This window comes from Mauremys reevesii, linkage group 16 (assembly GCF_016161935.1).
Source record: "Mauremys reevesii isolate NIE-2019 linkage group 16, ASM1616193v1, whole genome shotgun sequence".
Taxonomy (NCBI): domain Eukaryota; kingdom Metazoa; phylum Chordata; order Testudines; family Geoemydidae; genus Mauremys; species Mauremys reevesii.
The window spans coordinates 39,371,491-39,385,517 of record NC_052638.1 but is presented as its reverse complement, the minus strand read 5'-3'; the positions used below and the strand labels follow the sequence as shown (position 1 = coordinate 39,385,517).

General features: G+C 42.8%; 1 long non-coding RNA gene across 3 annotated transcripts; it reads left to right on the top strand.

Moving 5' to 3' along the window:
- The first annotated feature begins 1,677 nt into the window (after nucleotides 1-1,677).
- LOC120384238 lies at nucleotides 1,678-13,732 on the top strand. 3 transcript variants are annotated; one of them, XR_005588701.1, is made up of 6 exons: nucleotides 1,678-2,640; nucleotides 5,102-5,329; nucleotides 6,332-6,476; nucleotides 7,752-7,847; nucleotides 12,577-12,674; nucleotides 13,385-13,732. It is a non-coding gene; the product is annotated as an uncharacterized LOC120384238 (long non-coding RNA). The 3 variants fall into 3 exon arrangements; XR_005588700.1 differs by having other exon boundaries at nucleotides 12,540-12,674; XR_005588699.1 differs by lacking the exon at nucleotides 7,752-7,847 and having other exon boundaries at nucleotides 12,540-12,674.
- Nucleotides 13,733-14,027: the final 295 nt, after the last annotated feature.

The window sequence follows — 14,027 nt, the reverse complement described above, 5'->3', positions numbered from 1 at the left end:
AGTTCATGGAAGATAGATCCATCAATGGCTATTAGCCAGGCTGGGCAGGGATGGTGTCTCTAGCCTCTGTTTGCCAGATGCTGGGAATGGGCGACAGGGGATGGATCACTTGATGATTCCCTGTTCTGTTCATTCCCTCTGGGGCACCTGGCATTGGCCACTGTCGGAAGACAGGACACTGAGCTAGATGGACCTTTGGTCAGACCCAGTCTGGCTGTTCTTATGTTCTTACATTAAATTTTATCTATCTGAAGCTGAAACCATATTGGGTAGTTTTGACTGGACACATAAGTCACATAATATATATCTGCACTGTGGTCGGTGGAGTATGTACAGCACTCCCAATTAACCTTAATGTATGATGAGGTCTTCAAGGTTCAGTTACCTTTCAAAGGAGCAATCAGAAAGGCCATAATTTGGGATTTTTAAAAAGTGATTTCTTTAATAACATTTAGAATGTGCCAGCAGGATCTACAGGGGGCAGTTAGATCGCAACACGTTAGAGTACTCTGCAAACCACACCCCTTTGCCCGTGCCGTGTAGACAAGCCTTAGAAGAGCATGCTGTATAAAGCGGGGTTCACAGCTTTCTCACGCTGGCTGGTTTACTTTACATACAGGCTTCATTTTGGATTTACAAACTGCTCTCAGATGGACTCGCTGATACTGCCTGTCATTCAAAATGTGTTCCTGAATTCTTATCGAGGCCTTTATAGCAACTGCATTCCAGCAGTTTGTGGTTCTGTCTGCAATTTAAAGCTCCGTTGTGCAACAGAGGGCTGGGCAGAACGATATCAGTATTGGAAACAGCCAAAGCTTTGTATCTCCTTCCTGCTTGGGTGGAGAGTTTGGAACTCGATGGTGTTTTGTCCGATTGGCCTGGTATTATGTAGGATTTTCAAAAACAGTTCTTGGGAAAGAACATCCAACTGTGCATGGTGAATACCCAGGGAGATTAAACGCTTGCAAATATCAATATTCTTTATACTGTTCTCCATCCAGAAGCAGAGAACAACATGCAATGTGGTTACCGGGACCAGGAAGGGAGATAAGAACCAAGTAGACTAGATGTGGCTCATTTCATGGCTATTTTAATTTCTTAAATCTCCCTCTCTTCTCGGAATTTCAGCATCTGGATTTCAACAGTCGGAATACAGTTCCAGAGTCATTGTTTAATTTTCACACCCCTCTGTGTTTCTGGGCACAGAAAGGCTATTACTAGGCTGTTCCCAGCTTGATCAGAACCACAACATCCTGGAAATCTAATGCAAAACCTGTTCTTTAGGAGACTTCTGGCTCTGCAGACTCCGGGACTTTGCAGACTTTGCAGGCTGGGGTAACCCCACTGAGGTTAGCAGAGTTACTCTAGGGATAAATTTGTCCCAAGACATGGTTCAGTGAAAGCATCTAGATTGGAGTGAACTTACCCTCCAAAACTTCTGAGCTTTTCCTGTTGCTTGGTCTGATATTTTTCACCATAACAGAAGCCTCAAAGACAAATTGTGATATAATGCAAGTATCAACACACTCCAGTTCCACTGTGCACTTGGGCCTTTAAGAGCATGAATCCTGGGAATTGTAGTTCTCCAGAGAACTGAGAGGTCAGAGGTCACATGACCAGGGGATCTGGAACCTTTGTGACCTATATAAAGGAAAAGGACAGCTCTGTATGGGGAAGTTCAGGCAAGCTAAGGGGACAGCATGTCCTTTCCCCTCCCAGCTGGAAAAGCCTCGGGTGATTATCACCCAGTACTCTGTGTCAAACGGCTCTTGTTTTGGGCTCTTCTTTTGTTAAAGCAAATTGTGAGGAAAGGAGATTTAAAGTGACTGCTTGGGGGGTTATTTTTACCTTTGCACAGGCTGGTTAAATGGCCCAAAGCTTTACAAACACTGAAGTATTTAGCCTCCCAATGGGCATTACTTGCTCACATTCAAAAGTCGGGTAACTGCATTTTGCACCAGATGTCGTCTCTAGCTGCTCCTCAAATGGACAGCGTCATGGCAGATACTACTTCACCTGCGACAAGCGCAAAACAAAATTGCCAGCATTCCAGTTGCCAGAAGGTTCAGTGGCCCACATAAAATCAGACTAAGGATTAGAACAGATAACGCCACAAGCAGCAGAAGGGGTCACAGCCAGGCAACGCCAGCCAGGATATTTTGTGAGCTCCTGCAAAACTATTAAATTCTCAGGACCTAAAAAGTCACCAAAACATTCCAGTTGCCATAACAACCTGTTGTGTTTGGTTCTCTGATTCTTCTGTGTTGGCCCCATTCTTTTGGAACTTGATGGCAGGGGTTAGCTTGCTACAGTAACACGGGGATCTTTTCAAAGAATCTCAGTCCACACCTGATTCTGAGGGGGCCGGACCTTCTCTTCCTTTCTCTTCCAACAGCTCGTTACAGATGCCAGGAAACAGTGAGGAGAACAAAAGAGCCATGTGCACTCCAGCAAAAGGAATTGGAGCCCACTTGGAAAACACAGCCAATAACCTTGAAAAGTTTGGATAATCTGAATCCAGTTCCTTGATTTTTATGATTACTCAACTTATTGTTTATAGGAAAGCCTAACCCTTCTGCACATGTGTCCAGGGTGTCCAAGGGTCACAGCAGTTTCAGCAATCAGTCAGACACTGTGGAGGTACCTTTTTGATAGTATCTATATTGTAAGATTCCAGGATGGTCACTTTGTGTGTCACTCTGAAACCTAGACCAGCTGTTGAGTCAGCGTGGAGCAACGTAAGCAGCTACAAGCATAGCTGAGAGCTCTTTTTGTTCAGAATACCACCAGGTTCAATCATTCCTGAGTTTCACAGTCTGTTAATGCCCAGTTTTTAAGTTCTCAGCCATTTTTACAGTACGAAGTATACCTGTGCAGTGTACGGCTACCGTAAGACATGTATTCGTGCCATGCTGAGAGTCCTAGACCATCGCAGTATCAGAGGCAACTCAACCATTCACCACCCTTCCTCTACAGCTAGCTTGCATGCAACAATTTCATTGGCTGTGCAAGGAAGACTGCACGGATGGTGGATTACTTTACCCAACTGCCTCATTCGTGCAACAGCACAGGCTGTCAGCTCCTGGTACATCTGTAACTGTTCAATCAGCTGCACCGATTGGACTTAACCAGCCAGGCCCATACGTTCCAAAAGCACGATGAGTCTTGTGAGAACCTTGCAAGGAAAAGGGGAAGCCCAGTGCTATATGCAATTACATCCTGCCGAGAGCCTGCATCAAGCAAAGTGTTTTCTGAATATCTTGTTCCCCCCCCCCCGCCCCTTCTGTCTATCTAACGTTGAGCTTCCCACACAGCTGTAGGCATTTCCTGTCCCCTGAAAGAGCAGTAAATACTTAAATATGTTAAATGCTGATCTCTGCAGGAGTCGGGATCGTTTGGCTCAAAAATAAAAAACACAAGTGTCCTATTTGGAAAGTGGGAATGGTTGTGTCTATGCGGCACATGCCCTATATATACATTAGAACATAGTATTCTTATTACGCTACATCTCCTACTCAGCAAAGCATTTAAGCATTAGCTCAGTGTTTCTGAAACTGGGGTTGCTGCTTGTGTAGGGAAAGCCCCTGGCAGGCCAGGCTGGTTTGTTTACCTGCCCCGTCCGCAGGTCTGGCTGATTGCGGCTCCCACTGGCTGCGGTTTGCTGCTCCAGGCCAATGAGAGCTGCTAGAAGCGACGCAGGCTGAGAGACTTACTGGCACATATGCACATAAGCCATACATACAGAAGACCAGATCTTGGCCCCCTATATTATTTGAAGTGACTATGCAGTAATGATTTTCCTCTCAGCAGAACTATGCTTAGATGATAGAGAAATATTAATAGGTTATAAGCTCACACAAGAAACTATAGACTTGGCACTAAGATACCAACACGTCTATATATTTGATAAAGTCCCTAATTCAACAGGATTGTACAGAACATAAAACTCAGCTGAACCCAAGTGACTCTGGGGGCTGGTCCACACTAAGAAGCGGGGTCGAACTAGGGTACGCAAATTCAGCTACGTGAATAGTGTAGCTGAATTCGAAGTACCCTAGTTCGAACTACTCACCCGTCCAGACGCCGCGGAATCAAAGTCCGCGGCTCCAAGGTTGACTCCGCCACCGCCTTTTGCAGTGGTGGAGTACCGGAGTCGACCTTGGCGCTTCCGGAGTTCGAACTATCGCGTCCAGATTAGACGCGATAGTTCGAACTCCGAGAAGTCGAACTCACCGCGTCGACCCGGCTCGTAAGTGTAGACTAGCCCTTGGATATGACTCTTTCTTCCTGTTTCTGGTGTTCTACTCATTAACTGGTTGAGGCAAATTCTTTCATGCTTTCAACAGATGTGTGCAAAATTTCATTAGGTTTGCAAAAATTTGTAGCCAAACCTTTAGAAATTCTCTAAGAGCATGTGAATTGTGTAGCAGGATATTTTTGCTCAGTGTCATTCGATTTCATTAATTTCCTGCACTTCTTGTACGACCCATGACTATATGTTTTGGGGGGAGATTTCCAACACATTTTCAACACTAATTTTGCTTAGAGTAAAATTTACATACAAAACATCATTGGAGACGAGGGAGATTTCTGATTATCGGATGGCCACATTGGATCAAATCATTCAGTCAGTCCATCCAATAGCCTTCTCCACACTGGCCACTAATCTAGCAAAGAGGCATCATTTCAAAATGCGCTTACGTTGTTAATACTGTAATTCCGATCCCAACTTCTCCAAAGTCATGGAGCTCTTGGAATGAGAGCTCTAATTTGGGTTTGCTTCCAGTTGGAGCATTTTAGCTGGTAATTACATCACCGCCATCAATATTCTTTATTATTTGAATGACAGTCATGACCCAGTTGAAGATCGAGACCTCGCTGAATTAGAAGCTATAAAAACACTTAGGAAGAAAGCAATTCCTGCTCCAGAGAGCTCACAATCTAGGTTTATGATGAGACATAACAGATGGGTGGAACAGGGAAGGAGGGGGAGTGCAGGGCAAGAGGACAAGAGAAATACAAGCACAGTTTGCATAGTACTCAATAGTCTCAGCTCCTCACCTATCTAGCCGTTCTCACTACCATGTGCTCTGCCTTACAGCATCAGAACCTTTCAGTCTGCTTGGGAAAAAGTGCTCAAAGAAATCCCTTAAGCTAAGGGAGAACTGCAAAACAGGGAGGAAAAACCTGGACCAAAAACTACACTCCTCACTTACAGGAACTGGGAGAAAACACAAGTGTGGAAATTAATTTCCCGAAATAAAGGGAACTTAATACTAACCAAAACATCCAGAGACAGATGAACTTAATCAAGTGGAAGCAAGAGAAGGTAATTAAATAAGTAGCAGAAGACAAAGTGTTGAGGTTGCAAATGTATTTAGCAAGTGGCTCACGGGGGGGAGGGGGGAAATAAAGTTTGTCATTTAAAAGACACAAAAGTTAGCTGAAAGACTGAGGGAAAATGTGTGGAAAAGGCAAAGTTTAATGTTTCGTTGACAGATGTATCCATTTCACAAGGATATTAGCAGGGGTTATGCATCGGTTAGGTAGGTAATATCACTGGCAGGCAAGATTTACAGGATCACTTCAAGAAACTAGAGAAGAAAAATAATTATATTCTAAACTGAAACTGTCGTCTCAATTACACCATAAGGTGTTTTAATGTTGATTGTGGTTGGGATAAATGACGACCATGTTTCTATATCAGCAGTCATGGGCTGGTCACAGACTGCTGCCTGAACACTCCATGGATCAAGTGTTGATACTGTGTGTATGGGGCATCCCTGCCCTCGGCTGGATGGAACATCACACTTAACCATTTGCAACTCTAGGATATAAATCTTAACATTGCTGCACCTCACTAAAGATTCTCCTTTCTTCACACAAATGATCCAGGGTCCTACCCTGGCTAATGAATTTAATATTTGCCGTGCAGTCACAAAACCAGTGCATAAGGTAAGGTGACCAGATGTCCTGATTTTATAGGGACAGTCCTGATTTTTGGGTTTTGTTCTTATATAGGCTCCTATTACCCCCCACCCCGTCCTGATTTTTCACACTTGCTGTCTGGTCACCCTAGCATAAGGTCCAAATGACTTTTCAGTCCTTATGTAAATCCCTTCTGGATTAACAAACTGAACAGATCAAATAGGAAGAAAACCCAACTTCAATTTGCGAACATTTCCACAAAGCACTATGATTTGTGGGGCCACACTGTTCGCTATTTGCAAGTATTCGACTGGGAGTCTAGTATTTGCCAAGGTGTCCAGGAGACTTTTGAAATTCAGACATTTTACCATGGATATTTATTCATCCTGAACTTCTAATCTAGAACCACCACTGTTCACTAAACCAGCTGCATTCATGAGAAGGAAAATCTGAGGAAGGTGAAGGCTCATGAACCACCCTCACGAGAAGGTCGGATGTTGGAGTCTGATCCATTTGGAAACCCAAGGCTGGTCTGAGGCTCAAAGAAGGTGAGAGTCCAAACCCAGAGGGGAAAATAGGGTTCATTGTGGTCTAGGAAAAATAATTTGACAATGGCTAGGCTGCAGGTGTGCTGAGATCACAGCTTACCATGCTGGCCAATATCGTCTCAGTGTTCTCTGCCTTGGTGGACTCTAGCCTTGGTCTTGTCTTATATTTAGACTATAAGCGCTTTGGGGCAGGGAGTGTCTTTTCGTTCAGCAGCTAGCATAATGGGATCGGGGACCATGACTGGGGCTTCTAGGTGCTATGATCATACAAATAAATAATCAGAAAGCTGAGGTTGGGATTACAGTATCATGCACTGTAAAGTCTGTGTGTGTGCACATACATGGGAGGAGAATTGAAAACCTAAGGCGAGCATGCCAAGGCTTGTATGATTTCCTTAGGGTCCGTACAAATGTCCCATGAAATCTATATAAGCCTATAAAAGTCTACTGATTGCACGGATTTCCTGCTGTGCTGCCTGCCTGCTCCTATATGGCTATATACTCTGAATTTCACTTTTCGACCTCCCACGTGCCAAGTTTTACAGTCTTTATTTGGACACTCATTAAGTCTGATGTTTCACTGGGGCTCCTGTTATTGCTCCTGCTGCGTTGAGAAGCGCACTGACAGTTGCATATTGGAGAGTCAGGAGGAAGTTAATTTCCTGACATGCTTGGGAACCACCCGCCCGCCCCGCCCCAGCCTGTGCATGACCAAATACGGGGTTTAGCATACGTCACAGGTTTGTGACAACAGTAAAATGAAGTAAAATAAATCACTATCAATGTCATCCAAGACTGGAGTAAAACCTGAGATGCCCTGCCCTGCAAATGCCCTTGCTCAGATTTTAAAAACAAGGGCTGGGAATTTCAATGTAGACTAAAGGAGTTGGGCATCTAACTCTATTGGGTTCTTTTGAAAATACCAGACTAAGCCCTTAATGCTATCAGAGACTGTACCAGGCCCTCTCGACTTTACAAAGCAGTTTTTAGGTGGTCACCAGAAAAGCATGACATTGGATATTTTTCACTCTCGACACAAGAAAATACTGATGCAATTTGTTTTAGCTGGGAATCAGAAACAGTGCATACAAATGTCTGCTCCCTGCTCTCCACTCCATCCCCAAAATGTTTTGATGATTATATTTGATTAATGATACCACCAGAATAGAATTAATCAGGTTTAAAAAGCATTTTTTCACATTATTTACATCTCCCCGGAAGCTCAAAAGAGAAATCTGTTTCTTTAGTATTAAGTTTCTTTTTGCTCTCTTGTAGCTTCACATACTGGTTTGCTATCGTAGAGTTGCTCAGGAGATCTCGGCTATTACGATAGTGGCTGATCAAGAACTTTGACGGCTGCCTCGTTACAAGGTTATTCCATAATTCTGGGTTGCACACTTCGTTTATTATTGTAGTGTGGGTTGCTTGGGAGCACTGAGAAACTTGAACTGAGTTTTTTGGATCCCAAAGAAACACTGGTTTCTACTGGAAGGCTGTTGAGTGCTGAGCTGATAGCACTGATTTTTCTTCTTTAGAAAATAACTGCAATAAAGCTTTTGTTTTGGAAAATCACCCACAAAGAATGACGGATTTTGCAAAGAGATAGAATGAGAAAAAAAAACTAGGTCAAACTTTGGGCTAAAACAACGATCCATTATGACCAAAACAGGGTGGGGAGGGGAGATAAATCATGAAACAAACATGAGAAATAGAGGTTCACGCTCCACCGGGACAGCAGGCTTGTTCTTTCCTTCTGATACCTGCTCACTTTCTTACCTCTCAGCCACGCTCCAGATCAAAAACGATCCTTTCAAATGTACCAATGGATCTGGTTTTTTTTAAACATGTGCTCCCTCTTGCTGCTTTTGTTGGGCACCTGCATTTGTTTTTTTGGCATAGCTGGAGGATGGCATAAAGCCAAGCAAACGTGGAAACAAACTAGCGTGTAGCATATGCGCGCGCACACACAAACAACATTAACTTGGATGACTGATAGAGTTCCATGTTGCTTGAGGTATTTTCAAATGACAGAACATGGGATCAGAATGCAGAACCTAATTATGGGCTGTGCTTTTGGCCTTTCTACAGACATGACTGATAAAAGAATGCACCAGCAAGAATGGGAGGTGGAGTACAATCATGATTCACCCATTAATTGGCATGACATCATCAACACACATGGAGACAGATTTTTAGCGGTATCTAGGTGTCTAATTCCCACCGTTTTCAGTTGGAGTTAGGTGTCTAAATACCTTTAAAAATCTGGCCCATGGTGCTTTACAGAACAATAATTATTGCTTTGATTCTGCTGTGTCTCACGTGATTTTACACTGATAATTCCATTGAATTATTCCTGATTTACGGTAGGCAAGTGAAAGGAGCATTAGGCCCATAAGCTGCTTGGACTGAAAAGCTGGCAACCTAAGATCCTATTATCTAAGCTAAATACATTTTCAGCAAACTATTTCCCTCCAAACAAAGAAGTAGGTCTGCTGCATTTTGACCAGGCAAAGATCCAACCAAATCTTGCATGGAGGCCCCTCCCATAAAGGCATGCCCCTTTCATGTTCCAGCTGACCTCCAAAGTACCATCTCTGACCAAGTTAGTTTTAGGTTATTTTAAACAAGATTTTCTTTATTTTTCAATTAAAAGCTTAAAATCATTAACAGCAACATACCATCACACCAGCATATCTGGAAATAAATATTAAAACTTAAAATGCCAAAGAAAACCCAGTCTTATGTTCTCTGCTTTTTTAAAATCTATTTTACTGATGTATTTTAAAAAATGTAAAACGAAGTGCTGAAACTTTAAACAAGCGGGCTACAAACACAACAGGGAGGCTACAATCCGTACTTTCAAGCAGCAGATGGGGCTGTGGTCACTGTTTTTTAAGCCTGTTAATAATACACATGTATTTAACCTCGACACTTTACGGTAATCCTAACCCATCATGCTAGTCCTGCTAGGGTCCAGAGTTTTGGAACTGCATGCACAGAAATGCCCCAGGCTAATTTTAGGAAGTCTTCCATCTTTAGGGAACGTGGCAGAGGATTCCTCTGTTAGAATGCCTTTCAACCATAGAAAGAACAGGAGCACTTGTGGCACCTTGGAGACTAACACATTTATTTCAGCATAAGCTTTCGTGGGCTACAGCTCACTCCTTCGGATGCAGCCAAAGAAGTGAGCTGTAGCCCACAAAAGCTTACGCTGAAATAAATTTGTTAGTCTCTAAGGTGCCACAAGTGCTCCTGTTCTTTCTGTGGATACAGACTAACACGGCTGCTACTCTGAAACCTTTCAACCATAAGTGACACACTATTCAAACATCATTTTTTCCCTAACCTCTCCCAAAATACACCCCACCCAAATAGAAACCTACTCCAAAAAGAGTTCTGAACTTGTAAAGAGGGAGTGTCAGTCATGCCATCCACTCCACTAGGGACCTTGCTATTGCTATTAATTGTAGGTGGGAGGATACTGTGGTGATAGATGGCAGTATAAAACTTTAAGATACATAGATATACTTGCGTATGTACTGCGATTTCTTGCATGATCTTTGCAAGTGCACATGCAGAAGTCCAGGTAGGCATCTAACTTGTGATCTGTCCCTCCCACTTCCATGCCATCAAAGCACTATATAGACCAATTATGTAGGCGCATATTTGCAGAGGAAGTTCTAGAACTTTGGGCCTAGATTACTTCCTGTCTGAGAATGAACAGTTTGGAGGGTTTGTAACATAATATATTACCCTAACACCAGCAGTTATGGGTCTTTGTGTGGTAGGGTTATGGGTTAGGTATAAACCGCCCCACACCCTTTTTAAACTCTCAGACATAAATCTGAAAATTAATAGCCAAAAAACTCAGAAAAATCATAGGATACCTGAACTTGTACAAACACCAGCCTTAACAATAACTAGTGAGTAGCTAATAATAGGTGGTATGTCCCTGGTACAGAAGGGCTTATTTATTTCTATGAAATATGCGAACCGGACTCAAGGATGTCACCATTTGACTTATGAATTAAGCTTGCTGGTTCTGGAGCACCTTAAAAACCTGTTCTACCAGGGATCCACCAAATGGGTAAGATCGGGAATCTATCTTGGGTCTCCCGTATTATAGCAAAGACCTCTAGGAAGCCCTGGATCTCTCATATGATAGCACAGAACACAAATCTCTAAGAAAACAGCCTGGTGCCTTCAAACAACAATTTTTTTAAAATGTAACAATTAAAGTGCTTCCTCCAGTCACCAAGACCCTGTTTGGGGCATGGGAGAACTATATAGTGTTGGGATTCCCTCCAAGACCTTATCCAGAACTCCTCATCCAGTTCTTTGGGATCCAAAAACCTCAGTTCAACTCTAGCTTGTCAGTCGGGTTATTTTATTAGACATGTAGCAGCTCTTTGCCCATACTGGCCAGGCTTAGATGCAGGGCGTGATCCCACAATTCCAATTCATGTCACACACTGCAGTTTATTTACATCTTTCCTAGCTACTAATATCTATACTTCTTGCACATAAGGACCAATCCTCCTGCTGATTGCATAAGGCAAACTTATCAGTGTAGGGGGTTTCTGCCTACTTTGTTTACTATAAACATACCCACAACAGAGAGACAAGGTGGATGAGGTAATAATATCTTATTGCACCAACTTCTGTTGGAGAGAGAGACCAACAGAAGTTGATCCAATAAAAGATATTACCTCACCGATCTTGTCTCTCAAATATCCTAACATAGCGACGATAGTTAGCTTCTGCCTCCTTTATCTACTATAAACATATTCTCAATAGTTAGCAATGAGAGCAACTCATGTCTGTGTGTGAGTGCTGAAAAAATATAGAGAGTTAGTTCTTTCAGCAATTGCTTGGTTGGGCTTGTTCAGCAGTTACTTGTTCAGGCTTGTTGCATCTTAACTTGGGCCTGCTCATGTCAGCTAAGTTAGCCCTACATATAGGAAGCCTTCTGTACAGTATTTATGGTAGAGGATTTACCAACGAAAGGGAAATACGAAAGCATTTTCTTACTGTTGCTTGACCTATTCTGCATTCTGATGGGCAGCCATACAGTCTTGGATGTGTTTCAGCATGGAGCTAATCCATGTTACTTCTCACATCATGATCCAGGTCTGTCATCTGCTGCCAGAAAACTTTAGGAAGAAATAGCTGTTAGAGGATTTTATTTAAGAATCCATAGAAAGACCAGTGTCACTTTTTGCTGATTTTCACTAATTGTTTTATCCTAGGATACTAGATAAAAAACACAGCTGAGTAAAATACCTAGGAAGTTTTTAGAAGGAAAGAGTCAAGCCAAAGTAGCAGAAAAAACATCTCTTGCTATCTAATGCTCATGCTTGATGGCAATTGTCTAGACTAAAACATAGCATGACCACTCTCTAAAGACCTCCATGGAATCTCAGACAACTAGATCTCTGGTCCACATCCAGCCCAAGGTGTAGAGACCAAAAGTTGCCATTGAGAAGGCGTCCCCACCACAAAACATCCATTCCATTTGGCTTTAAAGGGCTGTGCCTCACTCCCTTCCTGGATGTGGTTCCTCCAGGTCAGGTTGAGGTTTAGTGGTGAGAAGCTAGAGCTGAAACTGGAAACTGCTCATGCTGGAGCTATTGGATAGATAGAGGCCACCACTGTCCTAGCACTAAATTTACATGTTTCAAGAAAATAGAATAGGGGACCAACAAATCAGTTTGATGGAGAAAAAAAAATTCCCATGAGGAACTATCCCCCAAGAGAACACCCTAGGCAGATCTCATCTTTTGGATCCCCTCTCTAGCTCCCTTCATTGCTCCCCCACATTCAAGTCATGCATTGGGATGACCCATTGATTGAACAAGTACAACCTGACACACCTCCCTTCAGATATCACCAGTATCCCCCCAGGTCATCTGAAGAGTATTATATTATCCCTTTCCCTGCTCCTCCATCAAAAACCTAAGACGCCTCCTCTGGCATATCGACCGATAGCATGTAAAAGGATGGTACAATAGACCAAAAATTCCCTCTGGCTACTGTACTAACCAGACAGGGGTGAACTTTCAGAACAAGTTGAAGAAACTAAGCATCATTCTTCTGACAGCATGGGGTACACTTCCAGACCACTGGACACACTTTCTGTCACTGCTAATAGGACAAAATCTCCAGTCAACCGGAAATGGATGCTAGCAGGCCCTACAGGTAAGTCTTCAGACTTTCCAATTAAGAAAGCCCTGCAGTGTGGTTTTTTTTTAGCTTAATCCACTTAAAATATCCAAGTGGATGGAGAACTGGATTTTCTTTTCTAGTCCATACGTGTATATATAGACATAGGTTTGCCTGGAAGCTCTAGTTTGCAATGAGTTTAGTTTCAGGTCAACAGACCTGAGAAGAATAATTGCAGCAAGGATATTGCATTCCTGATTGTACACAGCGATGTACTGTCACTAGATGCTTCACCGTACACTGGCTGATCTGCTGTCTCTTGACCCGTATTATATCCAAAATCCCTCCAAGGTAGACCATTGTGACACAGGTATTGTTCTATCCTGAAAATTGTGGAGGGCATTCAGCATTTTATTAGTGAAGTATGTGTATTTGGGAGGGGAGAAGAGAGCACTTGGGGTAGTGGGGGTGCGAGAGAATGGAGGAGGAATGATCCAGATCAGAAAGCTGATCAAAATTGTTGGCAAAGTTGCTGTTTCACCCCCGCCACCTGCAAAAAAAAATCAAGTTTTTATGGAAATAAAAGTGGGTTTTTTCATGACTTCTTTCCGGGTTTTGCAATCAACTATAAAGCTGGGTAGAATTTTTCAAGTTTTGACATTTTTCATTGGAATCTGGAATTCTGACGTCCGAGAAATGCAAAATAAAACCAGACTAAATTTTCACTGTATTTTTTTCTTTTTCAGCCAGCTCTCCCAGGTAAGTAAGATGTTACTGGAATCGGCAGTAGCTCTCAAAATTGCAAGCAGTCGTACCAGGGACCCTGATTTTCAAAACTCCAGACACTATTTTATTTGATGTCTTTATCCTATACTTTAAAACAAGAACCTGTGCTGGGCACTGGCACCTTCAACATATATTTGAACTACAATCGTACTGGTAGAAACAAGAAGAAACTGCAGTAGCTTTCCCCAAAACAAGAAAATAGCCAACCGAAAACACAAAAATCCCCACAATCATAAATACCCCCCCACCCCACTCCAGTCCCTAGATGCCCTCACTGCACTACTCAGCCACAAAAAAGCCAAAGAAAATAGAGATGGTTTTTTCTAGCTCTGCCACTGACCTACCGTGTGTCCATAGGCAAATCACTGTGCTTCTTGCCTCTGCTTCATCTCCTACACTTTGTTTGTTTTGTCTATTATGACTCAGCTCTCTGGGGCATGGGCTGTCTCTTGCTATGTGTAGATACAGTGTCCAGCACACTGGGGCTCCAGTCTCAGTTGGGGGCTTGTAAAGTGCTAGTGGCAATAAGAATAAAAACATTTGCCAATGGCCATGGCAATTTGTGTGTGCAATTACCCTAGTTGTGTACGCAGTCCCTGCATG